Here is a 22729-nt window from a genome sequence, read left to right on the forward strand (position 1 = left end):
TGTGGACTTCATTCGTTTGTTCGGAAGGGGTGCCCGACAGTGTTTGCCCCCTTTCGGCCGGTCGGCAATGACAGAATTGAGGCTCGCGCACTATCCCTCAGACGATTTTACAAAAACTGTTCAGTAAAAAAAAAATCACAGTTTTGCGTTACTTATAGCTTCATTTGTCAGCTTCGTGATCACGTCCCCATCATTTCGTCAATAGTCATAGTTATTGCGATATTTGCCTGGAAATAAGACAATGCCTGAAATGCGAAAAAGTTTGTAATGAAAAATAGGGGTCGCCTTATTTTGCGTTTGGTGCATATTACGTTATATGTTGCTGCCTATGAAATGCCTGATATGATGTAGAACACTCACTTGCGATTGCGCATAACAGCGACAAGGTCAGATCGTAAATCGAAATGAGATTTTGGCAAATGATACAACGCAAAGAGGAGAGTACTTTGCCCTATGGCTTTACGCAAAACTTCATTATCTAAAATATTATTTCACTAACTACAGGCACATTCGGTGAAATAATGTAAATTTTAAACCATCGATATCTGGTGAAACGAGATATTCTAAGGGTTTTGTAACAAAATGAAGACATTACACGTTTATTTTTGTAACGAAGTTGTCCTTTTTCATAACCTACTGACCTTACTTTTCCTCAGTTCCTCACTTAATAGATTTAATAAACCACTATTTCAGAATTCTCTCGCAGTTGCGTCTGCATAACATGGTAGTGAGGTGACATTGTATAAACTTCGGTGTGTTTGGCAAAAGAAGAAAATTTTAGAACGGAAACAAGAGAAATGTGGAGGTTTTACCCAAAATTCACCACTCATGACGTTTCTCTAAAAGTTATAGATAGTTTACATACCTGGTGAAAATAAATCGCTACTTTCGTTACTTCTTCAGCGGAATTCTTTTCAGATATTAACCTAAGCAGAAGTGACAATTTTTTAAATGGTCACCATGCAAGTGTGAGCGTGGAGGGTTTACAGTTAATATTTACAAAAAATGTGAGCGTAGGCTTCAGTTTAGAAGGGCATATTCCCTCCAGCGCTCGGCACTTCCCCTACGGTGCCTGCTCTTAACCCCCACCATTACTGCGCTCCCCACGGGTGTTCAAAAATGTTCAAATGTGTGTGAATCCCTATGGACCTAACTGCTGAGGTCATCGGTTCCTATACTTCCACAATGCTTAAACTAACTAATGCTAAGAACAACACACATACCCATGCCTGAGGAAGGACTCGAACCTCCGGCAGGAGGGGCCGCGCAGTCAGTGACATGGCGCCTCTAACCGCGCGGCCACTCCGCGCGGCCCCCACGTGTGTCCTGCCGGCTGTGCATCTACCAACCACATTATTCGGCATGGACTCGAGCGTCGCATGTCTCTGGCAATGAGTTCACGTACGGATGTTGGGTGCCTCTCATTGTTATTCGGGGTAATGTGAGAGCTTTACAGTATCTGAACAGGAACTTCCAACATATTGTTCCAGCAATACAGTCGACCTTTCGACAATGGGATCGTATCTCACAATGGTAACGCATGAGCACACAACAGCCACCTCTTAAACACCTTCCTCCAAGAGGCAGAAATCAATGGAATGGAATAGCTGCGGTATCTGCTGAAGTGAACCTGACTGAGCATGCTAGAGGCCAGATGAAACTAGTTACGTATCATCGCAGGAACCCTCATCACATACTGTATTAGTTTGATCAGTATGAGTAAAAATTTCTTGATGGATGAACCACAAAGTACGGTAGAAGAGCTGCGCTATAAGATCAACACACTGCAGCCAAAAATACCTACACTTCACAATGGAAACTAAAAAACCAAGAAATCAAATTTTATAGTCTCCACAATAACAAAAAAAACAACCATCATGAATTTTCCATCTATAGAAAAGCTACTGCCAGCGGCACTGTTGTCCGTAACACATCCAACCACCGAACATATACGTTTGACAGACATTCTCCGCAGGTTAAACAGAATACCTCTCAAACCCCAATATTATGCACACGAACTAAAGATAATCAATCAATTTTCTATTGGAAATGAATGCAAAACAGACTCAATAAACACGTTCAACCAAAAAATAAATAAAAATATATGTTTATCAAAGTAGTCACCCATAATAGTGCACAATTAAAGAGACCGAAAATACAGAATCAGAGCCCATAGATAACGCACATCCATACCACATCCTAAAAAACAAATAAATGGTACAATCCAGCACATAATAATAAAACAGTACAAAAAATTGGAAACATAATGAACATGCAAGCCATACCAATAGCATTAATAATAACTAACACAAAAGAGACTAAGAAAAACAATAGAAATCTAGAAAAATTCAGTAATGCAGGGATTTACCAACTCACATGCAAATCTCCCTAATCCAAATATATAGGACAAAAGTGCAAGAACTTTCGAACAAAGCACACAAAACGTATGAAAGCTCCAAAGGGTAACAGCACATATTCCACTTTCGCAGACCACTTTTTACATGTAAACTACCGTCCCACAAATATTGAAACTGATCTTCTACACATTCTGCAACACAGCAACAGCTTACGTTCAAATGAATCTAGTACAAACAAAAGACATGAACACAAATTCTGCAATAACATACTCTTTGCTGCTTTAAGAGAACACACTCTCTCTCTCTCTCTCTCTCTCTCTCTCTCTCTCTCTCTCTCTCTCTCTCTCTGACGTTGCCTCAGGGAATGATCGGCCGTAACGGGGTGTACAGATCTCGCAATGCACCAGTGGCCTCTAGATCACATCATATATTGGGTTATTTTTTGTGAGTGGTTGTGAGAGACTCTTCGTGTCTCCTCTTCCAACAACATCCGCATAGAGAAGCGGCGAATCCAGTAACTCTAGACGTGCTTGAAAAACTATAGGACGAGTTTAACCATCGCTTGGATGTTTGTCATGCATCTGGGAGACACTACAATGAACACATGTGAATGGTGACTGAAAATTGTGATAGTAAACGTAATGGTAAAAAGTGCCCGAAGATCGCATATTCTTGTATCTACAACATAATCCGTCGTAAAATACGAAGGTTGTTTTGAAAATAGAATAAACTTCGTAGCCCTACGCAAAAGTTAAAAGGCACGACATGTTTCTGTCTTTATTCAAGTAGAAGATATGGTTTGGTGAAATCGTATTTCCGGAACACCCTGCATCATACCCCAGATACATAATTACACTTGCAAACATCTGCAAACTAAGAAACTCCGCCTTCTTTATTCAAGTATTTCTAACTTCTCCAGAGTAAGTACACACATCAAAAAAAGTTTTTCATCACCTCAGTTCCGAGAGTTCCGGAACATGTACAGAAAATTAGAATAAAGATCAACATAAATATTATTTCCGCCCTTTTTATTGCTCATGAAAACCACACATTGCATGTTGTACCACCACACAGCGAGACCTTCAGAGGTGGTGATCCAGACTGCTGTACACACCGGTACCTCTAATACCCAATAGCAAGTCGACTTGAATTGATGCATGCCTATATTCGTCGTGACACACTATCCACAAGTTCATCAAGGCACTGTCGGTCCAGATTGTCCCAATCCTCAACGGCGATTCGGCGTAGATCCCTCAGAGTGGTTGGTGGGTCACGTCGTCCATAAACAGCCTTTTTAGATCTATCCCAGGCACGTTCAATAGGGTTTATGTCTGGAGAACATGCTGGCCATTCTAGTAGAGCGATGTCGTTTTCCTGAAGGAAGTCATTCACAAGATGTGCACCATGGGGGCGCGAATTATTGTCCATGAAGACTAATGCCTCGCCAATATGCTGCCGATATGGTTGCACTATCGGTCGAAGGATGACATTCACGTATCGTACAGCCGTTACGGCGCCTTCCATGACCACCAGCGGCATACGTCCGCCCCACATAAAGTCACCCCAAAACAGCAGAGAACCTCCACCTTACTGCACTCGCTGAAGAGTGTGTCTAAGGCGTTCAGTCTAACCGGTTTGCCTCCAAACACGTCTCCAACGACTGTGTGGTTGAAGGCATATGCGACACTCATCGGTGAAGAGAGCCTGATACCAATCCGGAGCCGTCCATTCGGCATGTTGCTGGGCCCGTCTGTACCGCGCTGCATTGTGTCGCGGTTACAAAGATGAACATGGCTATGGATATAGTGAGTGAAGTTCAGTATCATGCAACCTACTGCGCACAATTTGACGTCCTGTGGCTGCACGAAAAGCATTATTCAACATGGCGGTGTTGCTGTCAGGGTTTCTCCAGGCCATTGTCGGTAGGTAGCGGTCATCCACTGCAATTCAAATGGCTCTGAGCACTATGGAACTTACCACCTCAGGTCATCAGTCACCTAGAACTTAGAACAACTTAAACCTAACTAACCTAAGGACATCACACACATCCATGCCCGAGGCAGGATTCGAACGTGCGACCGTAGCGGTCACTCATTTCCAGATTGAAGCGCCTAGAACCGCTCGGCCACCAGCGGCCGGCTCATCCACTGCAGTAGTAGCCCTTGGGCGACCTGAGCGAGGCATGTCATCGACAGTTCTTGTCTCTCTGTATCCCCTCCATGTCCGAACAAGATCGTTTTGGTTCACTCCGAGACGTCTGGACAGTTCCCTCGTTGAGAGCCCTTCCTGGCACACAGTAACAATGCGGACGCGATCGAACCGCGGTATTGATCATCCAGGCATGGTTGAACTAAAGACAACACGAGCCGTCTACCTCCTTCCTGGTATAATGGCTGTCTAAAACCCACCCTCTAATAGGTGCTGTTCATGCACGGTTGTTTACATCTTCGGCCGGGTTTAGTGAAATCTGTGAACAGGCAAAGGGACTGTGTCTGCGATACAATATCCACAGTCAACATCTATTTCAGGAGTTCTGGGAACTGGGGTTATCAAAAACTTTTTTTGACGGGTGTGCTTCTCTCACAGCGGAGTGAGCGCTTTTTTAAAAATTCCAGGCGATTAAAACCGTGTGCCAGACCAAGACTCGAATTCTGAACCTTGCCTTTGAACAGTAAGAGACAGGTACTAGTGGAAGTAAGCTGTGATACTGGGTGGTGTGTCACGCCTGTAACTGCACTGCCCACGAAAAGCATAGTTCCATATTCGCATCACCGTCCTGAACACAGTTTTTATCTGCCAGGAAGTTTCATTCCTCACCTTAATACAATGTTCACATCTGTGCAGGTAGTGGTATAGTCATTATTTAGTTAAGGAAACTACACGGACGTTCGTTTCTCGACGTACATTCACCTGTTATTGCAAACTGTTGAACCAAAACATTATGACCAATGCTTAACATGTTCTTGATCCACGCTTTGAACATAATACAGCAGCGATTCTGCGTGTTGCGGGTTCGACAAATCCTTGGTACGTTCCTAGAAGTATGTGGCAACAGACGTCTGCACACAGGTCACGCACTTCCCGTAAATTACGGGTAGTTGATATGCTGGAGCGGAGGAGGAGAAGACGGAGGAGGAGCATTATATTAGTATTTAACGTCCCGTCTACAACGAGGTCATTAAAGACGGAGCCCAAGTTCAAATTAGAAAAGGAAGGGGGAGGGGAAGGAAATCGGCCGTGCCCTTTCAAAGGAAACATCCCTGCATTTGCGTGAAGCGATTTAGAGAAAGCACGGAAAACCTAAATCAAGATGGTCGGACGCGGGTTTGAACCGTCGTTATCGCGACTGAGAGCCCAGCTGTGATGAAGCCTCAGATTCCTACAACAGGTCCCGTGACAGCTCAAGTAAAGGTGCCTCATAGCATAATACTGCTTCCAACGACTCGCGCCCGTGACTCGGTGCATATTTCGAGCAGCCATTCACTTGGATTGTGGTGTATACGGACACGACCGTCGATCTGATGCAACATGAAACGGATTCATCGAACCATGTGGGACGTTTCCATTCATTTACAGAGCAGTCTCTATGCTCCCATGTTCCCTGCAGCCGTACGCGTTGACGTCATTGGGTCAGCGTGGGAACACGTAGTGCTCGTCTGCTGGGAACAATGAACACCAGCATTGTATTCCTTCATCAGATCTGCCACAGAGCGCTTCCTACCCTGCTTTACAGGGTGGTTAAGCAGCCGACCTCCACGTTTCGTGATGAGCCATGGACGTCCGACAGCTTATTGCCTGCTCGTTGTTTCACCTTCCTTCAATTGCTTTCCTCGCATGCTCACGACAATAGGACGAAAAGAGCCGACTAAATTCGCCATTTCAGAGATACTCGTTCCCAGACGCTGGGGCGTAACAGTCTGCCCTTTGCCAAATTCGCTTCTATCAGTGGATTTCCCAGCCTGCGGCTTGTAATGTCGCTAGGCCGGCCGAAGTGGCCGTGCGGTTAAAGGCGCTGCAGTCTGGAACCGCAAGACCGCTACGGTCGCAGGTTCGAATCCTGCCTCGGGCATGGATGTTTGTGATGTCCTTAGGTTAGTTAGGTTTAACTAGTTCTAAGTTCTAGGGGTCTTATGACCTCAGCAGTTGAGTCCCATAGTGCTCAGAGCCATTTGAACCATTTTGTAATGTCGCTAGACTATTTTCCATTGGTCTTCTGCCCGTCATATACATTGCCCGTCATATGCATACCATATGAAATTAATTGTTGGTAAGGCGGGTGCCAGGTTGAGATTCATTGGGAGAGTCCTTAGAAAATATAGTCCATCAACAAAGGAGGTGGCTTACAAAACACTCGTTCGACCTATACTTGAGTATCGCTCATCAGTGTGGTATCCATACCAGGTCGGGTTGACATAGGAGAGAGAAGATCCAAAGAAGAGCGGCGCGTTTCGTCACAGGGTTATTTGGTAAGCGTGATACCGTTACGGAGATGTTTAGCAAACTCAAGTGGCAGACTCTGCAAGAGAGGCGCTCTGCATCGCGGTGTAGCTTGCTGTTCAGGTTTCGAGAGGGTGCGTGCCTGGATGAGGTATCGAATATATTGCTTCCCCCTACTTACACCTCCCGAGGAGATCACGAATGTAAAATTAGAGAGATTCGAGCGCGCACGGAGGCTTTCCGGCAGTCGTTCTTCCCGCGAACCATACGCGACTGGAACAGGAAAGGGAGGTAATGATAGTGGCACGTAAAGTGCCCTCCGCCACACACCGTTTGGTGGCTTGCGGAGTATAAATGTAGATGTTCTGCCACATCATGTGTCCGCAACGTCACCAGTAGCCCTATTTGTATCGTTCAGTGGCTCTGCTGATCGGTTCGGTAGGGGAGAGCAATGAGTGGTAGGGTTACTGCAACCGGGCCTCTGTGCAGTTCTTAAGCCGTTCAGTAGAGAGTCGGTGCGGCTTGCGAGGAAGCGAGGTGTGTGTGTGCGCTGTGTTGTCGTCCCTCCTCGCACCAGCCAATCAAAGACAAATGACCACACAGCCGCCTCCATCCTCACCCAAGACTGCGCACTTGCCACAGAGCACTGCAGCGCACACTGTGCCCCACACCCGAAGCAGCCAGCAGACATGGTATTCCCATTATTGTTTTTACAAAGTGATTACAATGAATTGTGTTGGTCAAGTGGAAACGGCGGAAGAAAATGAGACACAGACGATGAAATGGCTTTGTGCATTGCCTCCGCGTGTCTGTTTATGCGTGCTATATCTGAAACAAAACCAAAAACCAGGATGCAGTAAGACACTTCATTATTGACCCGTCTCGACCAGTACATCTGTTCTTCCTCAGAATAACAACCTGTGTTAGAAATTGCAGCCGGGAAGCCACAGCCAAGCGCCATAATTCGTAAACAGTATGTGACGCTTAGGACTTTCGTTCACTTGCTTCCTAAATCTACTAAGTGGTGGAAAAAGCAGCTAGTAGTTGAGTAGGCCGCACTAAACCTGTTTTTCCTCTATTTTACAGTTTGTAACAACATTTGTGCAAAATTGTATCAGATACGGTATGTAAAATTTCTTAAAAATGCCTTGTGATCAAAATGTTCTTACTGATATTAAGTGAATACGCGTTAGTCTTCCGTAACGAGTAGTATAGCAAGCAGTTAAACAAGTTATTTATTAGTATTGTGAAGGAATGCATGGTATGTTTCAAATAACGCAGGATAAATTGTTAAGGTTTTCCTGGATTTTCAACATTTTTTGGAAATTTGACTATGCTGTAACTGGCACTAGAAGGTAAAAATATTTTAAAATATTTTCTTACCCTCCAATTTTTATTTTCATTTTTTTTCTGTTACATTCCTATTCCTATCTCTTAGCAGCACGAAGTTTGTAATTTGGCGAGACATAGGCCTATGTGAATTCAATTGGACATTGACATCTGTGCTATGGACTTTCATTCATTTAAGCCCCTTCCCTCCCTTTAGCCTTTAGACTTTTAATTCAATGGCTGAAGCTACAAACGTAATTCTTTTAATGCCTACATTTTTAACACATACTTTTTTCTGGGGAAGGCCAGTCATACTGGTCAAAACTGGTCAATAATAAAGCGAGTTATTGCATCGTTGCAGTTTTGTTTCTGATGCACCAAACGTAATCAAGATTAACCGTTTGCACAACATGGATAAAGTTTTTATAGGTAAGGTACGGTCCAACAGACTTTCCATTCCGGTCGAGGCTAGACGAATTTCCACAGAGCAGAGAACACTGACGTTTGACTTCTACATCTACATCCATACTCCGCAAGCCACCTGACGGTGTGTGGCGGAGGGTAACATGAGTACCTCTATCGATTCTCCCTTCTATTCCAGTCTCGTATTGTTCGTGGAAAGAAAGATTGTCGGTATGCCTCTGTGTGGGCTCTAATCTCTCTGATTTTATCCTCATGGTCTCTTCGCGAGATGTACGTAGGAGGGAGCAATATACTGCTTGACTCCTCGGTGAAGGTATGTTCTCGAAACTTCAACAAAAGCCCGTACCGAACCACTGAGCGTCTCTCCTGCAGAGTCTTCCACTGGAGTTTATCTATAATCTCCGTAACGCTTTCGCGATTACTAAATGATCCTGTAACGAAGCGCGCTGCTCTCCGTTGGATCTTCTCTATCTATTCTATCAAACCTATCTGGTACGAATCCCACACTGGTGAGCAATATTCAAGCAGGGCGAACAAGTGTACTGTAACCTACTTCCTTTGTTTTCGGATTGCGTTTCCTTAGGATGCTTCCAATGAATCTCAGTCTGGCATCTGCTTTACCGACTATCAACTTTATATGATCATTCCATTTTAAATCACTCCTAATGCCTACTTCCAGATAATTTATGGAATTAACTGCTTCCAGTTGCTGACCTGCTATATTGTAGCTAAATGATATAGGATCTCTGTTTCTATGTATTCGCAGCACATTACACTTGTCTACATTGAGATTCAATTGCCATTCCCTGCAACATGCGTCAATTCGTTGCAAGTCCTCCTGCATTTCTGCGCAATTTTCCATTGTTACAACTTCTCGATATACTACAGTATCATCCGCAAAAAGCCTCAGTGAACTTCCGATGTTATCCACAAGCTCATTTATGTGTATTGTGAATAGGAATGGTCCTATGACACTCCCCTGCGGCACACCTGAAATCACTCTTACTTCGGAAGACTTCTCTCCGTTGAGAATGACATGCTGCGTTCTGTTATCTAGGAACTCTTCAATCAAATCACACAATTGGTCTGATAGTCCATATGCTCTTACTTTGTTCATTAAACGACTGTGGGGAACTGTATCGAACGCCTTGCGGAAGTCAAGAAACACAGCATCTACCTGGGAACCCGTGTCTATGGCCCTCTGAGTCTCGTGGACGAATAGCGCGAGCTGGCTTTCATACGATCGTCTTTTTCGAAACCCATGCTGATTCCTACTGAGTAGATTTCTTGTCTCCAGGAAAGTCATTATACTCGAACATAATACGTGTTCCAAAATTCTACAACTGATCGACGTTAGAGATATAGGTCTATAATTCTGCATATCTGTTCGACGTCCCTTCTTGAAAACGGGAATGACCTGTGCCCTTTTCCAATCGTTTGGAACGTTACGCTCTTCTAGATTATGATAAAACATCCGACACTAGTGACTGGGAGATTTACGTGACGCGATGTAACGAAACAAAAGCAGCGACTTCTAAAATTTCCAGGAACGCAGGCTTCCATGCGTGCATAATAACGCTTATTATTGTTGTGGTCTTCAGTCCTGAGTGTGGTTTGATGCAGCTCTCCATGCTACTCTATCCTGTGCAAGCTTCTTCATCTCCCAGTACCTACTGCAGCCTACATCCTTCTGAATCTGCATAGTGTATTCATCTCTTGGTCTCCCTCTACGATTTTTACCCTCAACGCTGCCCTCCAATACTACATTGGTGATCCTTTGATGCCTCAGACAATATCCTACCAACCGATCCCTTCTTATAGTCAAGTTGTGCCACGAACTCCTCTTCTCCCCAATCCTATTCAGTACCTCCTCATTAGTTATGTGATCTACCCATCTAATCTTCAGCATTCTTCTGTAGCACCACATTTCGAAAGCTTCTATTTTCTTCTTGTCCAAACTGTTTATCGTCAATGTTTCACTTCCATACACGGCTACACTCCATACAAATACTTTCAGAAACGACTTCCTGACACTTAAATCTATACTCGATGTTAACGAATTTCTCTTCTTCAGAAACGCTTTCCTTGTCACTGCCAGTCTACATTTTATATCCTCTCTACTTCGACCATCATCAGTTATTTTGCTCCCCAAATAGCAGAAGTTCTTTACTACTTTAAGTGTCTTATTTCCTAATCTAATTCCCTCAGCATCACCCGACTTAATTCGACTACATTCCATTATCCTCGTTTTGCTTTTGTTGATGTTCATCTTATATCCTCCCTTCAAGACACTGTCCATTCTGTTCAACTGCTGTTCCAAGTCCTTTGCTGTCTGACAGAATTACAATGTCATCGGCGAACCTTAAAGTTTTTATTTCTTCCCCATGGATTTTAATAGCTACTACGAATTTTTCTTTTGTTTCCTTTACTGCTTGCTCAATATACAGATTGAATAACATCGGGGAGAGGCTACAACCCTGTCTCACTCCCTTATGAACTCATGTTCCGCTTGGGCGCATCCCTGTGGTTCTCCAGTAAAACCTAACCTCTGAACCCAAAACTAAAAAATCACTCAGTATTTCTAAAATAACGAATTATCTCCGCAATCAAAGCACACTGTACCGAACGAACGGCCTACCGACATCCCACCACCTCTCGGTAGAGTAGACAAACAACGAGCAGGCGGACCGACCGTTAAGAAGCCTCAGCAGCGTACAGAATAGCAGCTTGAGCTACCGAACCGAAAATGACGTCACTGTCGAGGCTAAGCTAACGAACCGAACTGGGGGGGACGATACAGAATAGGCCTACTGGGCAGTGGTAATAAAGTTTTGGCTTATCAGTGTATTTCCAATAGAGAGGGTTGCACGAGGGTTGGTGTGACGTGGAGCGTTCCCCGCGGAGTGGCGGGCGGCAGCCAGTGTGCCACTGGGCCGCTGCTCCGGCGCGGCTGGAGCACGCAGCCAGCGGCCAGCAGCCGGCAGCTCTAATCGAACGCGCGCCTGGGCTGCGGCTGGCGCTCGCGCGCGCTGCGCCCGACACCGGCTACCGCCGCACTTGGCCCGCCACTCTATTAATCCCTCGTCTGGCTGGCTTGCCGCACCCGCCACGGCCAACTGACACGGCTTCCAATTAAATCGCTACTCGTCCGCCAGGGTCGCGGCCAAACCGGCACTGGCGGAAAATCACCGCCACTATTTCCAGTCAGAGACCTGCTGCAACCGTGACTCGTGTACTGTAGAATCCGATCCCACTGCTGTAGGTAACAATGTTGTTTAACAACATTTGAGCACGGAAACACCTTTTTTTCCCAAATTAAGGGGGGGTAGGACGTGAAACGGGCCGACTTGGAGCAGGAGAGGCACCACAGGGCATTTTAATTTGCACTGTCTATACTTTTACAAATAAATTCACAAAACTTTGTCAGCATGACCAGGAAGGATTCAGTATTCACACTCATAGCAGAGGAACTTCAAAAACATAACAGAACAAATTTTTTTACATGTGAAATTTCATCATTTTTCCACTTGGTATTGGCTACATTTGTTGCTATAGGTACACTTTTCTTCATAAGTAAGAGAGATTCTTCGGTGAATTTGCACAGCATACAAACCACACTTACAGGTGTATGAAACTCCAGAATTTCCCAAATCAGTTAAAAACTGTGGTAAAAATTGAGATAATTAACTACAAAATTCGAGTTTTCTCTAAACACGAAGTTTAAAACGTAACAGCCCATTCATTTTTCCATAGATTAAATAAATTCTAGAGTTTCATACACCTGTAAGTATGGTTTGTAAGCTGTGCAAAATTCATCGAAGAATCTCTCTTACTCATGAAGAAAAGTGTACTACCTATAGCAACAAATGCCGCCAACGGTAAGTGAAAAAAATCATAAATTTCACATTTAAAAAATATTATTTTTTCGTGTTTTATGAACTTCCACTGCTATGAGTGTGAATCCTCAATCCTTTCTCGTCATGGTGACAAAGTTTTATGAATTTATTTGTAAAAGTATAGACATTGCAAATTAAAATGACCTGTGGTGCCTCTCCTCCTCGAAGACGGCCCGTTTGACGTCCTACCCTCCTTAATTTCTCTTTTATACGATCAACGAAACACGTTTCTGCACTTCTGTGCCAACATCAGTACGTAGGTATTTATCTTTAAAGCTGTACGTATAAATACTAAAAGTTCGTGTGAAATATCACAAACACTACATATTTTATAAGTGCACAAATGCGAGAATCGATAATAATTCTTTGGTAATGCATTGTAATGGTTCGTCCGCTACTGTTGTTAATTAAGTAAAAAGTACTTGTACTTTATTTCGTTTCGCACGATTCGCCAGTTTCGGGCTGGCAGGCCATTTTAAAGTGCGGCATATATGTACCTATAATAGACCGTAAAGTGTTCGACTACAAGTGGCGGACATAATAGTTACGAAGGCGAGAACATGTACGTGCAAGCGCCAAGTTTAAAATGGAATGTTTACTGAATGCGGAAAAATTTGCCAGTTGTGCGAAACGAAAAAACTAAATATTGTACTTGCTAAATGTCCTTCAATGAAATAAAAAAAAGAAAAAAAAGACTGAGCACTATGGGACCTAACATCTGAGGTCATCAGTCCCCTAGAACTTAGAACTGCTTAAATCTAACTAACCTAAGGACATCACACACATCCATGCCCGAGGCAGGATTCGAACCTGCGACCGGAGCGGTTCCAAACTGAAGCGCCTAGAACCGGTTTGCCACGCCGGCCAGCCTGAAATCTAAACTGCTGTGTCCTAAATGAAGAAAATGAGCAATTCTACATCTACATCCACAGTACAGTCCGCCTGCTTAGCTGAGTGGTAACGTTTATTCCTACCATGCAGCGGGCCCGGGTTAGATTCCCGGCCGCAGTGGGGATTTTCTCCACTTGTGGATTGGGCGTTGTGTTGTCCCCATCATCCTTTCATCGTCGTCACCGGAGCGAAGTTGGCGTCGAGTGAAACAAGACTTGCAATCCGGCGGGCGAACTTCCCCGGTTGGGGCCTCCCTGCCAACAATGTCACACGATCATTTCATTTCATCTACGTACATGCTCCGCAAGACACAATATGGTGCGTGGCAGAGGGTACCTGTATCATTACTAGTCGTTTCCTTTCCTGTTCCAGGTGCAGATAGAACGAGGGGAAAACGACTATCTATATGACTCCATATGAGACCTAATTTCTCGTATTTTATCTTCGTGGTCCTTACAGGCAATGTACCTTGACGGCAATAAGATCGTTCAGCAGTCCACTTCAGATGACTCTTCTCCGTCTGAACAGGCCATGGAAGGGCCAATGGCACCGACCGGCTGTCGTGTCATCCTCAGTCGACAGGCGTCATTGGATGCGGGTATTGAGCAGCACGTGGTCAGCACACCCGACCTTCATTAGCTTTTGTGGTCTGAGCCTTTACTTCTCAATCAAGTATTTAATAAACTGGCCTAACAAGGGCTCTGTGCACCCCGCTTGTCAACAGCGCTTGGCAGACACGTACGGTTACCCATCAAAGTGCTAGCCCGGCCCGATAGCGCTTAACTACGGTGGCCTCACGGGAAGCGGGTTTAGCACTGCGGCAAGGACGTTGGCCAGCTTCAAATGACGGCTCTCTACATGTTCCCAATAGTGTTTCGAGAGCAAAGTCTCTTTCTCTCCAGAAATTCCCATTTGAGTTTACGAAGCATCTCCGTAACACTTGCATGTTGTTCGTACCTACTGGCAACAAATCTAGCTGCCCGCTTCTGAATTGTTTCCATGTCTTCTTTTCATTCAACCTGATGAGGTTCCCAAACACTCGACCGGTACTCTAGAGCATGTCCCACTGGATTCCTTTACAGATGGACCACACTTTCCTAAAATTCTTCCAATAAACCGAAGTTCGACAATGCGCCTTTCCTCCCACAATCCTCACATCCTCGTTCCATTTCATATCGCTTTGCAACGTTACGCCCAGATATATAAGCAACCTGACTGTATCAAGTAGGCCCTACTGATGCTGTATCCGAAAATTACGGGATTTTTTTTTCCTACTCATCCGCATTAACTTACATTTTTCTACAGTAAGAGCCAATTTCCAACCAGAAATTTTGTCTAAATCCTCCTACAAAAAAGTCACTCAACTCCGATATACACCACAGCATCATCAGCGAATAACAACAGATTGCTGCTCAACCCGTCCATCAGATCATTCATGAATACAGAAAACAACAGCGGTCCCATCACATTTCCCTGGGGCACTCCTGACGATATCCTTGCCTCTGATGAACACTCGCCGTCGAGGACAAAGTACTAGGTTCTATTACTAAAGAAGTCTTCGAGCCACTCACATATCTGGGAACCCACTCGGTATCCTCGTACCTTCGTTAACAATCTGCAGTGGGGTACCTTCCCAAACGCCTTTCTGAAATTTAGGAATATGGGATCTGCCTGTTGCCCTTCATGCATTGTTCGCTGTATATCATGTGAGAAAATGGCGAGCTGAGTTTCACACAAGCGATGTTTTGTAAAACCGTGCTGATTCGTGGACATAAGTTTTTCGGTTTCTACGAAATTTATTATATTCTAACTGAGAATATGTTCTATAATTATGCAGCAAATCAATGTTAAAGATACCGTTCTTTTACCCTTCTTATATGCAGCAGTCACCTGCGCATCTTTTCCAATCGCTTAGAACTTTGTGCAAGGCGAGAGATTCGCTGTAAATGCAAGCTGAGTAAGAGGCCTATGCCGTAGATCACCCTTTGTAAAACGAAATTGGAATTACTTCCGGTCCTGGTAACTTATTTGTTTCCAACTCTTTCAGCTGATTCTCTACGCCAGGGTTGCTTATTACTAGAGTCCGGATTTTGCATATCATTTTTTACGGTACCTGGTGTTGTATCTTTACGAATTATGATATTTTGGAGGTACTAGGCTGTAGGCAACGGCCTTGCCACAGTGGATACACCAGTTCCCGTGAGATCACCGAAGTTAAGCGCTGTTGGGCGTGGCCAGCACTAGGATGGGTGTACTGACCCCACGCCCCTCCTATCCGCATCCTCCTCTGAGGATGACACAGCGGTCGGATGGTCCCGGTAGGCCACTCGTGGCCTAACGACGTAGTGAGTGGAGGTACTAGGCTACTTTAAATTTTAGTTTAAAATGCATATATTTGCATATTTTTGGCGTTTCAGCATATTGATGTCATATTTAGAGGAAATGGCAGTAAGGAAGCATATATCTGACATTTAGAGGTCATATTGAGGTTCATTTTGTTCCCTGACAACCCAAGAACCTCCCAGAACATTAGGCCAATAAATTTCCAAAAAGAGATAATACGAGACGAGCCATCAGAATAAAAGCCTTCCAAGTAAACGCGGGTAGCTTATGGATGGACATAGTCTTGTTTTTCCACTTAGGTAGTCTCTCGGATAACGATGCTAAAGACTTGTGATGGTTCATTGTTGCAAGAGGATTATCGGAGTAGAAACGTGCTTCGGTATTTGTTGCGCGCAGTTAATGCGTGTTCAGGTCGTTCACCTGATCTCTGCAGTGCGCCAACAATGCCCTACTAGTTATTTTCGGCATTTCGGAATATGAATCATTCTTTCGTGTGTTTCCGAGCTGTTCACATCGACTCTTTGCTACCTCCTTCAAATTACGACTATGCCCAGGCCAAAAGCCAATAATTTACGGAAATGGATCGGAGCGATTGTGCTTTCACAACGGACTAAGAAATAATATTCTGCCAACTATGTGAAAAAGAGGTAAGTTTAATTTTGGTTTTTTTTCTATTTCGGTAATTTTTGCAACAAATTAAAACAATTATTAAGTTCATTTGTAAATTTGCGTGCATGTTATCTATGTACGAATAGGAAGAAAGAAAAAAAAAACCTTTCGGAACTACCTTCGGCGTTCTTACAAATAAAAAATATGTTAAATGTTGTGAGGGGATCGAAGTTCCAGATTTTAGAAACTTATTTGTAGTCTTAATTCACCGTCTCGCGGGTAAACACTGTTCTCTTACATTTTTGTACAGTTGTACGAACTTCAACGCTTTAGGCCAAGGTTGAGAAAAAAATTTCAACTGAATCAGCATAAAAAGACATCTCAGTACCAGAACAACACGGTTAAACACTTCACAGCAACCACTGATCTCATTTTCGAAGCATATGGACCACAAAAATGAGTTCACTGAAGATCTTTGCGACGCTTTAATAAAAGCAAACATCCCCTGGAATAAGCTGGATAATGAAGGATTAAGGACCTTCTTGAAAAAATACACAGGAAAAGATATTCCTTACTAGTCAAGTCTCAGAAAGAACTATGTGGACCCATTGTATGAATCGATAAGGTTTTTCGGTAATTTTTATGAACATACGTATGTTAAAGTCAATGGACATAATTTGGTATATACATGGGTCAAATTAATAGTCGCTTAATTTTAAAAAAAAACTCGAAAAATAAATTTACATTATGTCTGAATGTTTATTTTTGTAAAATGAACATTGTTTCTTGAACATAAAAAAACTAAATTTAAAGTGAGTGAAGTTTTTCAAGAAAGGAAGAGACAAATGAAGAAAGGACTTGAGAATGAGACAGTTTGTCTCGAAACGTACACGGCAAAAAAGAAGTAAATTTATTTTTAAAGGATATAATTTTTTGTGCGAATTAAACAACTATTATTTTGGTCAATGTATATACATAAGAAAATAGCCAAAATATAGGTAGGTGCTAAAACGGATATACACTACTGGCCATTAAAATTGCTACACCACGAAGATGACGTGCTACAGACGCGAAATTTAACCGACAGGAAGAAGATGCTGTGATATGCAAATGATTAGCTTTTCAGAGCATTCACACAAGGTTGGCGCCGGTGGCGACACCTACAACGTGCTGACATGAGGAAAGTTTCCAACCGATTTCTCATACACAACCAGCAGTTGACCGGCATTGCCTGGTGAAACGTTGTTGTGATGCCTCGTGTAAGGAGGAGAAATGCGTACCATCACGTTTCCGACTTTGATATAGGTCGGATTGTAGCCTATCGCGATTGCGGTTAATTGGATCGCGACATTGCTTCTCGCGTTGGTCGAGATCCAATGACTGTTAGCAGAACATGGAATCGGTGGGTTCAGGAGGGTAATACGGAACGCCGTTCTGGATCCCAACGGGATCACTAGCAGTCGAGATGACAGGTATCTTATCCGCATGGCTGTAATGGATCGTGCAGCCACGTCTCGATCCCTGAGCCAACAGATAGGGACGTTTGCAAGACAGCAACCATCTGCACGAACAGTTCGACGACGTTTGCAGCAGCATGGACTATGACCTCGGAGACCACGGCTGCGGTTGCCCTTGACGCTGCAACACAGACAGGAGCGCCTGCGATGATGTACCCAACGACGAACCTGGGTGCACGAATGGCAAAACGTCATTTTTTCTGATGAATCCTGGTTCTGTTTACAGCATCATGATGGTCGCATCCGTGTTTGGCGACATCGCGGTGAACACACATTGGAAGCGTGTATTCGTCATCGGCATACTGGCGTATCACCCGGCGTGATGGTATGAGCTGCCATTGGTTACACGTCTCCGTCACCTCTTGTTCGCATTGACGGCACTTTGAACAGTGGACGTTACATTTCAGGTGTGTTATGACCCGTGGCTCTACCCTTCATTCGATCCCTGCGAAACCCTACATTTCAGCAGGATAATGCACGACCGCATGTAGCAGGTCCTGTACGGGGTGGCGGCAGGAAGGGCATCTGGCCACCCTTTCAAATCAACATGCCAAATCCGACTTAACCACGCCAACCCCGCCCTAAATGCGGGACAAAGGCGCAAGCGATAGACAGCGATAGAATCTAAGAGAAATTCATAATTAAAGACTTTCAGCTGTATACTTAAAGGCATATACTGACAGTAACAACATATTTTAACTGCATATTTCTAGGGGTTATGGCGCATATTTCGTGGGTTTTAAGTGCATATCGCTCCAAACACTACCTATGACAATGCCATATTTACGGGACTCTGTACGATGGTCAAACGACGGTATGTGTGTACCATTCCCCTGCGTGAACGATTTCTTAACCACGGTATTTAAAACTACGGCTTTCGGTTTGCTATCTTCTACTACCACACCAGACTGGTCAACAAGGGACTGAATGGAAGCCTTAAACTCGCTTAGCGATGTTACGTAGGATCAGAATTTTCTCCCGTTCTCTACCAGATCTTTTGCTACGGTAAGATGGTGGTAATTGTTGTACGCTTCACCCTCACATCTTTCTATAGACGCACGAATCTCTGCTAGCATTTGCCTGTCTTCATTTGACAATGTCACAGAAACAGAAATATTCTTCACTGTAAATATATATATTTTTTTTAATGTGAATATTTTTGTACAACACGATATTAGTTACCAGCTATTATAATGCAAATACAGAGCATAAACAAACAGTATAACACACAGGACGATCATAACAACACTTTTCTTCAACAGGGTATCAGTACGGTAAAATAGCTTCAGAGCTGAGTATCGGTGATGTGTATGACATCTTGAAGGATACGGAAGCCAGACACCATTTACAGGAGTCGAAGAACATGAAAGGAAAGCCATAGTTAAAAAGTGAATGAGATGGGGTTGTAAACTACCCTAAACGGTACTCAATCGGTAAATTAATCAAGCAGTAAACGAAACCAAGCAGAAATTTGGAAGAGGAACTATATCTCTGGGAAAAAATAAAACCTTTAACATTTGCTCTTGACATTCTAATTATTACAGAGGCGGAAAAGGACTAGGAAGATCAGTTGAGTTGAATGGTTCAAAAGGCTCTGAGCACTATGGGACTTAACTGCTGAGGTCATCAGTCCCCTAGAACTTTGAACTACTTAAATGTAACTAACCTAAGGACATCACACACATCCATGCCCGAGGCGGGATTCGAACCTGCGACCATAGCGTGAGTGGAATGGATAGTCTTTTGAAAAGATGATGTAAGATGAACATCAACAAAATTAAAACGAGGGTATGTACTGTGGTATAATTGACGCAGGTGATACTGAATGAATTAGATTAGGGAATGAGACATGACAGAAGTAGAAGAGTTTTGCTGTTCGTGTAACAAACCAACTGACGATGGCCGAAGCAAGAGCATATAAAATATGAACTGGCAACAGCAAGAAAAACATTTCAGAAACAGGGAAATGAGAGAGAAATATTTTAACATATTACATTAATTTAAGTGTTACAGTATTTTCTGAAAGTATTCGTCCAGAGCGTATCTTTATAAGGAACTGAAACGTGCACGATAAACAGCACAAACAAGAAGAGAATAGAATCTTCAGAAATTTGGAGCTACGGAGGAATGTTGAAGATTAGACGGATAGACCGAATGAGTAATAAAGAGGCACTCAGTCGAACTGGGGATAAAAAAAATTATGGCACAACTTGAATACCAGGGAGAACACACGATAACCAGATTCCTGACATTTTTTTTTAATTTATGGTTCGTGAAGTCCAGAACTCAAATATTAATCAACCAATGCTTCGACGCAGCTCTAAAAACATATTTTCTCTAGAAGATCGACATTGAAGTTTTCAGGTCATCTTTGATTCACTAAAGCTACGACGATTTTTCGATGGGCATTTGGCTCTGACACCACTGTAGTTCAGCGTGTTCCGTCAGAGAGGCGGTGGCCCTCTAATAAAAAAACTGAGTAAAGGAATCAACGATCAACTTGAACGGATGTCATGTGACGTCCGCCCAGACCAAATGCAACGAACAACGCGGAACAAAATAAAGAAGAGGAAAAAAAAGATGTAGAGTTCCTGCCTGCCACGCAGGCTGTCTGGCTTCGATTCTCGCCCCATCCCAATTTTTAAACAAAGATGCATGTTCGACGAGCATTTCCGTGAAGCGTGAAATCCATGAAGACGTAAAACAATCGGTACCATTCCAGACTGGTAATCACTAGTTTGAGTCTCGTTTCAGTGATTTTTTTTCTTTTTTATTCGTTCTTAGAGTAACTATATGACTTAAATATAAAATTCATGAAACATGAGCTGATTAACACCTATTTAACTATCATTTTAACGAACACAATGTGAGTTTGGGGTAAACGGAATAAAAATGCAGCTTTTGTACAGTTCGTTCAATCCTGTGAAAATAATTTATTTCCATGCTTTTAAATGACTTATCTCTTTGGTTCATGTGAGCCTCGCCTGTGGTATAAAACAACGGACACAGTACAAATGAAGAGCATTTGGTTCTTCATTTTTGCCCCAAAAATTTAATTTACAATGTTTTTTTCTAAATTTAAATATCTTCATTAACAATCTTTTATTAAAAGATCATTGATTAAGAATGTAAGTTCGCAATGAAAAATGGAGTTCTGCTTGTGAAATGTAATTAGAGATAAGAACATGCATAAAAATGATAATCAACGGAAAAAAAGAGACTTGAACAAGTGTTTACCAGTATCGAGCGCTGACTTTTTTATTCTCTCTGTGTATTTTATTCTTCACGGAAATGCTCGTAGAACATATAGGTACCTCCGCTCAAAAATTTGCATTGGCCGGGAACTGAAAGCTGTCCACCCGTGCAGCAGACAACAATTCTCTCACACAGCCATGTGGTACACCTTAGAACTATCCACACTTTCAATGAATTAGCGACGCTCGGAAAATTTCAGAGTCGATTTTCTCCATAATTTTTTAGAGTTGGATCAAACTGCTTTGGGGAATTAACATTTGAGTTCTGAGCTTCACGTACCATGAACATAAAAAGTTGGAAATATACGTTTGCCACGTGGTCTCGGTGAGAGAAAAAGAATCTGTTGATAGGACACATTATGAGGCATCAATGACTAGTTTTTAATGTGGTATAGGAGCCATATGAGAGGTGTAAAAATTATAATGGGAGACCAAAACTTGACTACAGCAAACAAGTTCAAATGGCTATAGGTTTCAGTAGTCATGCAGTAAGTGGCTACTTCCATGGAATAGACCAGTAGGAAGAGCTGCATCAAACCGGGCAACAACAATCCTGGGGGATGAAGTGGGGAAGACATTTATACAATACACAATGCAAATTAAGATCAGGATTTAATGTTCTGACAACGGCGAGGTCGTTAGAGCCGTGAAATCATATTAACATGTGGTTTCAGTGAATCTGAAGCTCCCAGGTATGAGCTCAGAGCCGGTTCGCTCGATAATTAACATTGTGATCAGGCTCGAACTCTTCGTCAGAATTTATTCTTAACGTTCTTTTCGTTCGCCATCTCACTTCTAGTACGGCCTTCAGTGAAAGATTCTCATAGAATTATTTGTGTTTTTAAATCGTTTCTTTCAATTATAGCTGGTAAAGCAAAGGAATCGCTTTAAACTAGTCTGCGTAATATCACTTCTTGCTTTTGAAGCTAATCCTTTGCGTCTCATGCTGTTCTAATAAAATATACGAACAAATTTTCAACTGAGCAAAACACCTATTTCTGTAGCATTGAATTGTTGTTTATTTCAAGTTACTCTGTAGATTTTTCCCCTGCAAAATGACATCAGTATTACTATGGCGGAAAATTCGAAAGTAAGATGGTAACTTGCATTTTCATCAGCTGTGAACCTGCCAGTTCGCGACTTCCATGTGGGCTAAAGCCAAATGACGTGAACAGCTAAATACCCGAGAGCGATTACACAGATACACCGTACATCATCTTAAATAAAAATAACTTTAAATCAGTGAAGAAGTGTAACACATCTAGTAAAAGCATTTAGAATTTCGCTGCATTGCATATTCAGCTGGCAGAATTACATGCGATACTCCTCTGACAAGGAACATTTCAAAAGCACGAAAACTTGCCGTAGGTCACTATGAAACTCAGTTTTCTGCATCAGCCCTTCGTAGTAGAAGACAGCTCGGCGAAACGACGTTGGAATTAAGTCCCTAAAAGTGAGCAAGGACGTACTCTTCAAGTTTCTTCAAAATAAAAAGAAGAATTAAACCCAATATTTAGCAGTGTTGCATAGAGTTAAATCGGAAATACCAGAGAAAAGGAGAGGTTTATGCAATCACAAAAAGTTTGCTCAGTCACTTAGATTCTTAGATGATCGAATTTTAATATTTCGGGACAGGATAGTATTGTTACTATTTAATGGAATGGAGTGTGGAA

This window comes from Schistocerca serialis, chromosome 1, assembly GCF_023864345.2.
Source record: "Schistocerca serialis cubense isolate TAMUIC-IGC-003099 chromosome 1, iqSchSeri2.2, whole genome shotgun sequence".
In the NCBI taxonomy this organism is placed as follows: domain Eukaryota; kingdom Metazoa; phylum Arthropoda; class Insecta; order Orthoptera; family Acrididae; genus Schistocerca; species Schistocerca serialis.